At 38.3% G+C, this 12,729-nt stretch overlaps 1 non-coding gene across 1 annotated transcript; it reads right to left on the bottom strand.

Moving 5' to 3' along the window:
- Positions 1-4,683: 4,683 nt before the first annotated feature.
- On the bottom strand, positions 4,684-4,755 carry trnah-gug (transfer RNA histidin (anticodon GUG)). The gene has a single exon. It is a non-coding gene; the product is annotated as a tRNA-His (tRNA).
- Between the last annotated feature and the right edge of the window lie 7,974 nt (positions 4,756-12,729).

The raw sequence follows: 12,729 nt of genomic DNA on the forward strand, positions 1-12,729 counted from the left end.
CACACGGTGAGTTTCAGATCAGCGTGCTGTTCAATAGAAAAGCATCTGAAGCTACTCTCTTGGCTCTCTACAGTACACCACGCCTTACTGAGAAAATAAAAAAATCAACCAGTGATCTGAATTATAATCACTTCACTGATGACTGAGTTTACGCACAAACTATTTCTGATTCAGAGTTTATTAAAGTTTGAACTGTATAAACATCACTGTCAAATACGGCGCACACCTCCTGTCTTCTTAATTTGTTCATCTCAGCAATTGGTATTTGCAGGTTTTGTGTAAGTGTGCATGTTTGAAGTCTCTGAACACACGATGCATATCAACAATCACACAGGAGCACCATGACAAATGTCGGTTTAAATAATGAACTCTGACAGATGGTTAGAGATACTGCAGCCTGTAAAATGCAGCAACATCTCCAGGATCCTCATCTAACTGTTCAAACAAATGCCGGTTTATACAGTGGGGCTTTACGCGAGTGGACTATGACACAAATTCCCAGCATGTTTTCGATACCGGGCTTCAGTAGATCTAACCACTGGAGTCATGTTAAGTGGCTGAACAGCAAGGGATCACCTTGGGAAATCAACTCAGTCGTTCACAATCTGGCTTTGTGCACATTTGTTTAAAAAGGTTGGGGGTGGCACCAATTGATTCATTTCAAATCTGGGTATATAGTTGGGAACTATCAAGCAGTCAAAAAGTATTTGCGGAAAAGTCCAGGCTAAAACCAATATAGTCGTCGCCGCCTTTCTAGGAACAAAATTAATTTGACTTTTTAGCACTGCAGGGCACAACCACATCTTACAATGATGAAATCCTGTCATGTCATGAGGGAATTGAAAGCAGCAACATGCTTTCTATGAGTTTACTCCCAACAACCCACTCCAGCTGTCACACTTCGAGTGTGAAGAAAAATTTTTAAATGGACAAAAAAGCCTCTCTGATCCAATAAACCCCTGTGTGGATGAACCTGAAGTGTTTCTTGAGACTGCTTTTTCAGTGAGCAACACTGCAGTGCAATCACAGCCGAGGCCTTGAAGAAATGTTTGGAGGATGTTTTATTGCAGGTGGAGGGTGCAGCCACCCCAAACATCACCTTGAGCAGATTTCTGATGGAAACGTCAACATTTGTCTTCTCTCTACCTTCAGTCGGTGTCCTGACACCATGCCGCTGTTCGCAACCTCGCCTCAGCTGTCCATCACGCTTGGCAGGGATATTATTGTTCTGACCCAAGTAAAGCCAAGTCGTTCTGATGACTGATGAGCCTTCCCGATCAGACAGGACCAGTGGAAACAGAAGAAAGCAGTGCTCTGGAGAAATGAAAGTGTGGACATCAGAGATAAAATGCTGTCTGCCTGCTGTCAGGCACTTTTCAACGCCCAAAAGTAATGTCTGATGAGAAACTACAGAAAATTTTAAAGGATTTTGAAAAAATTATAAGCTGTTTTATAACAGTATTATTTTATTAACGTCTTCACTGATGATACAGATTCTCTATCTTATTTAATGTCTGTAGTGAAAAGGGGGGAAAACAAAAATTATAAGATAAAAAGGTAAGATTATACAAATTCTGTACAGCATGTCTTAATTTGCTCTTTTTTTAAAAAAAAAAAAAAAAGCAAAATAAAGCATTAGACAGTGTCTTGAAAACCTGACTCCTATTATATTTCACAAAAGTTTGTGTGGCTCCAGATTAATACCCAGTGAGTCCTATTTGCTTTAATTAGGAAACTGGAGCAATGGTTAACTTGTCAATATAACAATGACCTGGTGTACACAGACTTCACAAAGAAAAATTAGAGATGTCTGCTGCCAAATGGGTTTCTACAAAGTTCTGCATTAAAGAGATTTAAGTGTTAGAGTGGTATCAAACTTTAGTACTGTATGAACATGTTTTCATTTAATTATATATATTTTAATTGAATCTAGACTGAAGATAAAAGCAATTTAAATATAACCGATACCACAGTAGCTTCCATTGTCCACAACCAGTGAAGATAAATTACCAATGGTCAGAATTTCTAACACACAGGTGTCCCCATCAGATTTTAAGCAGCAGTTTTGTAAATGAGGAGCCACAGCATACGTGGCCCCAAGCTCTTTAATAAAATGAAGCTGGCTAATAAATTAAGCCTAATAGCTCACTATTTATATCAGACTAATGTGGCATAATGAGCTAACCCCTCAATTACAGCATGTTTCATTATATAACTGAATGTTCATTTTCATTTCATTGGATTCAGAGACTCAGGGAGGAGAGTTCAGCCTGTGGGATAAATCACTGGAAGTTTAAGAATTACTAGCATAAGTCAAAGTTTCACGGCAATACAAACACAGAAATTCAAACTCTAGTTACTCTAGGTCATTCATATACAGTTCTGTATGTGAATAACTAACAATTTTATCTTTGGACCACTTCATCAAAATGCCAGCTTAAAACAGAACTAAATGTTTGCAGTCAAGTAGCACACTCTGTACAGTAATAGAGGTTATAGCAGTCTGATTTAGGAAGAAGGAGCAAGATTTATTCAGATACAAACGTTTTTACAGACAGAGCTAACTATAAATGCAGGAAGAGATACAGGCTCCAGTGAACATATAGCTCTTCACTGACGAGCTGGCCTACTCCACCCACAGCAGCATTTCCACCTGGGCTAAACTTAGCAGAACAGGATCAGCTCTTCCACATTGTCATAGCTGATAGTGAAGACGCCAAGAAGATCAGAGATGCAGGTCTGAGTTCAGGTCCAGAAGATTCACAGAAAACAAAACTGAAATTTATTAAGAGCCTCAAATGAAGACTTTGGTTCAGAAAAAGCTTCTTTTTTTTTTCTTTTTTTTTTTCTTTTTGTCACTTTAGAGGAGCAGACACCAGCCTTGTACACATAATTTCACATACTTTCAAGTTGCCATGGTGAACTTTTTAGAAAAAACATTGGGTATTTAGACGCAGGGGAAACAAAACTACCCATCTTGAGTGGTGTTTGTGAAAGAAAGACCTTGTTAGAGGTGGTGAGGCCGAGCAGAGGGTCAAGCTCTCTGTGTTAGGAATGTTTGTGCCTGTTGGAGGTATTTCCCCTCTTTGTTGTGATCAGTGTTGGGTCATTACTCAAAAAATAATGTATTGCACATATTACACAGAATACTTTTCTTAAAATAATGCAGTATGTTAATGAATTACTCCCAGGAGAAACTAAATCACTATAATACTTGTTGCATTACCTGTCTTATAATTATCAGTTAATAATATAAACCTATAGGCTACAGTCCCACACAAGTAACTGTTTTATTTTTCCACACTGACTTTAAGTTGTTAGAAGTTAGGGCTGCTTTCTCTGACACACTTCTCACACTCCATCACATCGGTTTTCTCATGTCAGCCTAATCGCAAAACAAATGTATTACTTGTAACAAAGTTATTCTACAAGGGAGAGAGTGAGTATAACCACAAACCCACAAATGTTGATTCATAAAATCATGTATGCTGCTCAGAGTAATGTCAAGCCTGACAGTGAATAACCATGGTTACAGAGGGATACTCCATGTTTCACTCAGAAGTTCTGATGACTCACAATAAAAGATCTAATGTTGATATGACCATGCAAAAATCATGAGTGTATCACTGAAACCTAGTAAAATATGTGGTGTATGTACAGTCAATTACTTTTTTTTAAAAAAATAGGAAAAACCGTGCGCACTGTGTCACTAATGATACAGTATATTAAAAATTTCAAAAGTGAACGAATGCTTCATTTGAGTGTATTTTGTGTAATTTCCCCTATTTACACTTTGCCGTGCTATTTAAAGATACGCATCATGATTAAAATGGTATAAATGGAGAGTGATTGTTAAGCCCCCCCCCCCCCCCCCAAAAAAAAAAAACCCAGCAAAATTAAATGAAAAACATGAATTAACTAAATATATAGCGATGTGCCTGCAGACCGACAGGTGGAACGGGCGCAGAACACATACTGCAGTGTTCTGCTGCATGTTAGTCAGCAGAACGCTGCCTAACATCTGTGGCTGCATTAAATATTGCAGCTGGGATTCAGTAGTGGCTCTAATGACTATTTTGCTCCAATAAAAAGCAGAGACAGAGGACGTGAGTTGCGCTCGACTGCAGGCTCTCCCTCGCCTGTTTACTACACAGAAGTTTACATCTTTGGTTTCTGTTCATTTACACATGCGTTCATCTTTTCTCCACACATTCCTCTTCTAACAAAAGGATCACATTCAGTAAGGTTCACATTTTAAATCCCCTTGGTTGCCTTGTGTTTTTTATGTATAAGTCTACAAAATAAAAATCCCTTATAGGTCCTCTTATTTATAACAAATCTGTAACTAAATTCTGCTGCTGTCTAGCTTCAAAAATGTGTCTGTGCAGTAGCGTTAACACTGCGATTAACCTTCTAAGCATTACCGTTGTAACCTTTCTTTATATCGTAACACGTGCAACAATACATCACAACAGGAAATAATAAAGAAATATATTCCACAATCTCCCAAAATTCCAAATATACGAGACTCTGTTTACATGTAGAAGCATACTGAGTGAGATCTAGGTTACGTAGAACTCATGTTAATCAGATAGATAGATAAATAGAACTATATTAATCCCTTGGGTTTGTTTCTCCGAGAAATTCAGTAAAATGAAATGTCCCAATGACGGTGCACCTCTCTGCCGTGACCCGGATTCGAACCGGGGTTGCTGCGGCCACAACGCAGAGTACTAACCACTATACGATCACGGCGAGCTAACCGGGACGCAGTCACGCACTTATAAAACTTTTAGTGACTTCAGGATTAAAGGTGTGTCCAGGAGATTTGCCACAAAATAAAACATACGCAGTACTGCAAGTGGAAAACAACTCGCACTACAACTGGCAGGAAAGTTCTTGTTCAGTCCATCAGACTAACACACAAGAAAAGGTTTTAGGCCTTTTATGTGCATTGCAATTAGTTAGCGCACGCTACTAACCTGTTTTATACAGAAAAGGCAGAGACAGGGGAAGAGCTGCGTTCTGTCTGCAGGCTCTTCCTTGTCTCAAGCTGGTTTTATGATAGAGCAGAGCGAGCGTGTCTGCTGTCCGCTCCACTCCATACATTCTGTATTTAAGTAGAAGTACAGACACTTGTATTAAAAAACACTCAATTGAAAGTTGGAGTACTGATTCAACTTCTTTATTCAAGTAAAAGTGAAAAAGTACATGCTGCAATGTACTCAAACTAAAAAGTAGCTTCTTCAAGGACAATTCTACCATCTATTTTATGCACAGGTGACTGGAATTTCTGCCATATTAATATAATACAAAAATAATGTTAGTATCCTAACATTAGTATCCTAACATCCTAAAAGATCCTCAGGATTTTCTACACAGGCGCTGTGGAGAGCATCCTCACACAGAACATGACATCGTGGTTTGGGAACAGCTGTGTGAAGGACCAAAAAGCTCTCCAGAGAGTGATCCGTACAGCAGAACGCTGCTGCAGGATTGCTCTCCCCCCGCTTCAGGACACCTACACCAGGAGATGCCGGACTAGAGCAGCGCAGATACTGAAGGACCCGTCCCATCCAGGCAACAAACTGTTCCAACTTCTGCAATCTGGTAGAAGGTTCTGCATCTTCCGGGCAAGGACAGAGAGACTCAAGAGGAGCTTCTATCCCCAAGCCATCCGTGCCCTAAACACACACACCCGCCCTCTCACATCATCTATAATTGACTGAGACAGGACTCTTCCAGACACTAAACCAAGGCACAATGTACATTTCAATTCCTTTAATTTTAAATATGTTTATATTGTCTATCCTGTAAAATAGTCAGATGTCTATTCATATTAAAGTACAGAATTCACCTGCTTGCTGCTACTACTGCACATTCACCCAGTGTATATACTATATATATATATATATATATATATATATATATATATATATATATATATATATATATATATATATATATATATATATATAATGTTCTTCCTCTACACCCCCCATATAATGTTCTTCCTCTACACCCCCCCCCCCCCCCCCCCAATTTTTGCACATGTCGAGGAGCGTGTCAGGCTTCATTTCACTGTGTGTTATACTTGTATAACTATGCATGTGACAAATAATAAAGAACCTTGAACCTTGAACCTAGTACACAAGAATATAAATGGTATTCCAAACTAAAATCTAATTCTAATGAATGTACTCAGCCAGAATCCGTTTTTTCAGACACAAGCAGTAAGAGAATAAAGAAAAATATTGTCTGTCAGGGGTGAAAGTGAGATACAGCAGTATGATCTGCTGTGGCTCAGCATGGGGAAAATACTAACGGTTCACAATCATTTCTAATGAGCTACAGCCTCCACACCAAGTTTTCTTAGTGTACAGGCTGTGATCAGCTGACCTGTTGCACTTTGTGGATTGTGAACTGAGTTCAGTGAATGAATCTAAGCGCCATCATCTTAAATGTAAATTAATCTCTGCTACACTACTGCACAATGTAACCCAACAATGGCCACCACAGCCACTGTGTTCCAGTCCAGCACAGTGCTTTACTGTGAATTCACCACATTAATGCAAGCTAACCTCTTTATCCTGCACAAAACTACCCAGTATTTTCATGGAACATTTGAATAACACAAAGTTAGTATATAGTTAGTATAGATTCACAATATATAATATACAAGTCCATTATGTGATTAAAAAGGACATTATTTATTATTATATATCTTTAAGTCTGCAGTTTAGCTTAGTGTCACTAAGCAGTCCTTACCATTAAACCTAACCTCTCTTATTTTAGCCAATAACACTGCTCACAGACAGTCTATGTGTTTGCTGATGGTTTTTGAGCTAGAAATGTTGAAACCTTCTTCTTCTGTAGCACTAGCTAGATGCTGACTACAACATAAGGACACCTGCACTCACCCACTTTAACCCCTGAGGATAAATGCTATAAATGATACAGCTGAACATAAAGCAACAAGACTCTTTTGAAAATGTATAAAAGGGGTAGAAAGTATAGATATTTGTGTTAAAATGTAGGGAGGAAAAAGGGAAAAGTTGTCAGAAAAATAAATACTCAAGCACAGATAAGTACAGATACCTTTATTACATTTTTTCATACTGTTGTTTCTGCAATAATAAACAGGATTAATATCGTCTTGTTAATTAACACATTTAATATTATAACATAAATCACCTCTAAAATTATATTTTATTCAATTATTTATTTTATGGTTAAACATTTTCTGTCCTTTAAACATTGAATTGCTTTACTTTCTCCCCTCGACGTTATCATCTGTTCTAGAAAATAATAATGCTGAGCTGAGGGCTATGAGAAGATAAACATCACACTCTTATTCTTCTTGGGCACCTCCTGGACTTCCTATGTCCATCTGCTTGCCCTGAGCTGCTCTCCAGTTTGTGCCACTGATGTTAGACCTGTATGCGCTCTGCTCCACCCTCTGCAGTGCTGGTGGAGAAAGGATCTGACAGCGAGATTATGATGTTAGAAAGCTTTTAGTTACATGTACGTCTTTCTCTCTGACAGCAAAAGTTTTGGCAAAGGAACTCGTGGGGTTTCTGGTTTCACTTTGAAGGGAGTTATATACCGTAGATGCTCAGTGAACGACTCACCAGGCAACATGTAACAAGGCTTTCTTTTGAACATCACACTGATCTGAAGCTCACTGTGTGTGTTGTCGGGATAGACAAACAGTAGGTGCATGCATCACTGCTGGTAAAATGATCTCATTGCAGTTAACAGATTCACCTACAGACCAGCATAGGATCCGATTTTAGAATACATTTTTATCTACCCACTGATCTCACTCAAACTCTATCACGTTCAAAGTTTACTTGAAGTTTTCAAAGAACAGTGAAACACAAAAGCAAAAACAAAAGCAATTCCATGTGCAGGACCTGGAACAAAAAGCTACCTGCTAATTATTAAAATACTCAAATAGTAAACTTCTTGTGTGCAGCTGGTTAAAGGTGTTCCTGAGGTGCTGTACAAGTTACCATCATACTAGTAAGGAAGCCCTCTTTCTTACACAACAAATTAAGTTTCATTTTAAAATTCAGTTATCTCAATAAGTAAGAAAAATATTGATTGCTTTAGTTTTATCATCTTCCCACAGTGCCTACAGTTAAAGGTGATACACTTGAAACCACTTCTTCAATCATTTGTTAAACATGTCAATAGATGTACTGTTTTATTACAGTATAACCCTGAACTCAGAAGTTCTGTACAGTTTGTTACTGCTCAATAGTATCTGACCTCAATTTGCTTAAATGTTTTGCCAGTCTTCAATGTAAAATTCCTTTAGTTGTATGTTGTTCAAAAGTTTTCTTTGATCTAATTCCTGCACAACATTTCATTGGCATTAAATTCTAGACTTTCATTAAACTCATTTGTCTTAAGCAGTTCTTGGTTGGTAGTGTGATTATCTTGTCATTTTTTTAAAAAGTCCACTTTTGGTTCAACAACTTGCGGTCAGATTTTCCCAAATTACCTCAAAGCACACTTTGATACATTGCAAAATTTTAATTCCATAAATAAACCCAGCTGTTATCTCAGATGCTCTCTGCATCATCTTTAGGTTTCAATATGGATGCACAGACCAGCACATTTTTAGCCAAGTTTCTTGTGAGACTGTCCTTAGTTTTGCAAACAAGAACCAATCAAAGTGTGGGACATTGTCTAAGCCATGTGGGATGAGGGTAGGACGGGAAATAAAACACACACTTCAGAGGCAAACTGAAACCAGGTTATAGTAAAAGGTGTAGGAAAGATGAGTTCCTGAGCAAAGATTTAGTTGTTGGCACCAAATCAACCTCAGTCAATATAATTCTAATTGTACTGAACTGAGGATGTGACAAATTCTTTGTGCCAAGTATTTCCATGAAATAAGCAGATCATTTTATTGATAGTTAAAATTTCAGAAAGAATCAAGTGTTTACTTTTCATCAGCTTCTCCGTATATTGTGACCTTTCTAGATTTCATATACAAAAATGTGCTGCAGTTTATTTTGGATGATACAGATTAATAGTGGAAACATCTGTTGGTCTGTTTTAATTTTGTTTTTCTCCCCATAAAACAAGTGGCGACTGGTTTATTTCTGATTCTTTGTAACTGCAGGAGTCACACAACAGAGACAGAAGACAGAGTGCAGCAAGGTGACTGGAACGGACACCCAAGGTCAAAGGTCAAACAAGACATGTGCTGCTCAGCAGATTCTACAACAGCACTCGCTTGTCTTCTGATGACCTCAAACCCAATCTGTCCAAGCAAGTGTGTCCGCCACCTCCCTAAAACGTGGTGGACATACACTGACAAAGCACAAACACACAGCAGAAAGTGTGTACGCACACACACACACACACACACACACACACACACACACACACACACACCGTGTAAAAACAGTGTTGAACACGTCATCAACTTTCTAGGTAAATATATTTCTAAAGGTGCTACTGGCATGAAATCTATCTACAGCATTATTTAAATAACCCCGTCTCCAAATCTAACTAACCCCAGATATTGCTAACAGCCCATCCAATCCACAAATGCAAAGAAATCAAATCATTTCTTTGCAATCAAACCAGCAAAATCAAACCAACAAATTGTGTAATAATGAGAAATGACACAGGGATAGAGAGGTGCAAAAAGTCATGACAACAGCTGAAATCTATCAGTAATTAGAGAGCAAGCCTGCCACTTAGTGCAAATTAATATCAGCCGGTTCAGTCCAACTGAAGGCCTGTAAAAAGGTGTGTAATTCCCAACGTGTCACACAAGAACCAGCTCATGATTGGTAAAAACCAGTAGGCCCTTTCAAGATGGTCACAGCCTTATTGGTGCTAAACATATGCATATTACCCCAACAACACCACACCAACAGTGAAGTTTGGAGGTGGGAACATCATGGTGTGGGGCTGTTTTTCAACCAATGGCGCTGACACGCTTCATATGACTGAGGGAAGGATAAATGTGAACATGTACCGAGACATCCTGCCATCTTCCAGGATGATGAAGATGAAACGGAGGTGGATGTTTTCACCAAGACAATGATCGCAAACACACAAGGAAACTCTCAATTGGCTTTCGAAAAAGAAAAAAAAAAGATGGCTCAGCCAATCACCTGACCTGAATCCAATTGAAAATATATGGAAAGAACTAAAGCTAAGAGTTTGCGGGATGGACGGAACCGTCAGGCTTTCATGGCCAAAATCACATTGTGTGTCCAAAACTGCTTACCGTCACCTTTGTTCATTTACAAAATCTGTACAGTATTCATCGCTACTTTACTCAAATAATGTAAACTAACCAGCCAAACAACAACTCACCCTTAAGCCTTTATGAGCTGCTGGGCCATTCCGGCCTCAAAGATCCCAGCAAGCTTCACTATCAGAGCCTCTGTTCAGTGTCCAGCCACGTCGCTACCTGATTCAGGTTCCCCTCACTCTTCTATCAAGCTCTCTCATTATCCAGAATTTCTTCTGATTTCTTCTCCTGGCATTCCTTTTTGCTGGCACCTTCCCTTAACTCCCAGTCCCAAGCTTGCCTACCAGTTACATATTTGCAACAATCTTTGACCTTTGTAACATACAGTCATCACTGGTTCCAGTGCATGACTTCTTTGGGGATCTGCCTGAAGCCGTTCCCAAACTGCAGCCTTGATTCATGCTCAAGCCATTATCTACTAGAAGTGGTGTCAAAACTAAAATGAGGATGTGGTCCCTGTTTGTCCCTTTGGCTGTGAGTGACTGTGCCCCATTAAAGCTTTTTTATTTTCTAAAAGAAAAAAAAAAGAAAAAAAAAACATTCTCCTCCATTAAGGTCATTCCTAACACTCACTGACATCATCATTAACAAACTGCTCCTTTTTGAAAAACATTAAAAAAACAGCCACATGTGCAAAAAAATAACATTTAACATTAAACTCAAACAACACTACACACACAAACACACACACACAGAGACAGAGACACACACACCTACCTTTCCTCTGGCTATCAGCAGTTAATAAATAAGGGAAATGAGCAGAAAGAGCTCATTAATATCAGTGAAGGTGAGCTGCTAACAGCCCCAGGAGACTGCTACTGTTTATACATGAGAGGGAGAGGGAGAGAGGGGTGGTGGTGGGTGGTGAGGGTGTTCTCCAGAGCTAAAAAATAAAACAACAATGCCACTCCTTGAATGGTCATTCGAGGCCGGCACCACAAAGCCTGTCAGTTTCTCTTCTTTTACACACACATGCATTATTAGCACATAGGCACCGCATTGACATTGCTCCACCGTGTATGAAGAGAGTTCCAAATGTTTCCTTTTTTCCATTCCTGAGATATTTCCATTACATCACTATGTGCAGCACTTTCACGTCATAGCCTGGAGGTCCTGGGTTTGACTTTGGATAATTCTGAATGTGAGTGTGATCAGCTGTGATACCCCTGACGAGCTGCCACAGGTTTATACTCGATAGCTGAGATCTGGTTCTGGTTTCTGGTCCTCTCACTGTAGTCTCCCCTCTGTCTCTCAAGGTTCTCAGTTACAAAAAGAACAGAGCTCATTGTGTTTTTGTCCTTGTGCATGAATGTGTTTCAGCATTTGTTTTGGCCTGGGTGTTACTGTGACCTTGGCTGGACTAATTATTTCTATGCAGAACACAGAGGTACAGCAGCGACTCATAAACAGTTTTACGAGGATGGACTCTAGCAATTAATTCGTCTTTGACACACAAACAGAGTCATATCGAACATTTTCTGTCTAATTTTTAATATATTAAATAAATTACATATATATATATATATATATATATATATATATATATATATATATATATATATATATATATATATATATATAAATAATGTGTATTATTCATTTTGATATGGCAAAAATAGAACAGATGTTGTTTCTTACGTTAAATATATTTATACCACGTGCGCACAGAGCTGGGTCTGAACTCATTTGTAATATATCTATATCATGGCTAAAGCACTTCTGGATGGATGCAAACTGCATTTCGTTGCCTTGTACCTGTGACATGTGCAATAACAATAAAGTTGAATTCTATTCTATTCTATTCTATTTCTCAATGATGAAATAACAACTGTAACGAGAAGCAACTGATGACAGCTTATTGCTGAAACATGTCTTTTTTGCCCTTTACTAAAAGTAGAGCAAGAGAGTGTGCTTTCTCTCTGTGATTTCTCTCTTTTCTCAAAGTAACAACTGAACCTCTGTGATGCAGCAGTTTTATTTAGCATATAAAAAAGCTGAGTGATTGTATAATACACTATGAAGACAATGCAAAAATGTTTCTTTACCTGTAAAGATTTTTTTTTTGCTCCCTAAACTGGAAACTCTTTAATAATTCAAATAGTTGGACAACTTAGTGTTTAATCAGACTGTTCTGTTCCTCTTTTTTCTTTTTTGATGCCCTGTCAACAAGACCAGGTGGCCAGCATGTCCTGTAGATGTAGTAGAATGGAGTCCTATAGCAAATTATTCAAATTAAGACCAAACTGTCTGTCTTGTTAGACTTTATTTTAAGATGAGCCAGCCTAAACATTAGCATGGATGATCAGTATAATTAAATACACATAATATTTAATTATGTGTATGTCAATATCTGTGACATACACATTTTTGTAAGCAGTATTCATTCATAAGCATTGATTCATATAGATTCAAATAGGATTTTTATAATGTTCTGTATATCTGTG

Source organism: Astatotilapia calliptera, chromosome 7 (genome assembly GCF_964374335.1).
Source record: "Astatotilapia calliptera chromosome 7, fAstCal68.1, whole genome shotgun sequence".
NCBI classification, from domain to species: Eukaryota; Metazoa; Chordata; class Actinopteri; order Cichliformes; family Cichlidae; genus Astatotilapia; species Astatotilapia calliptera.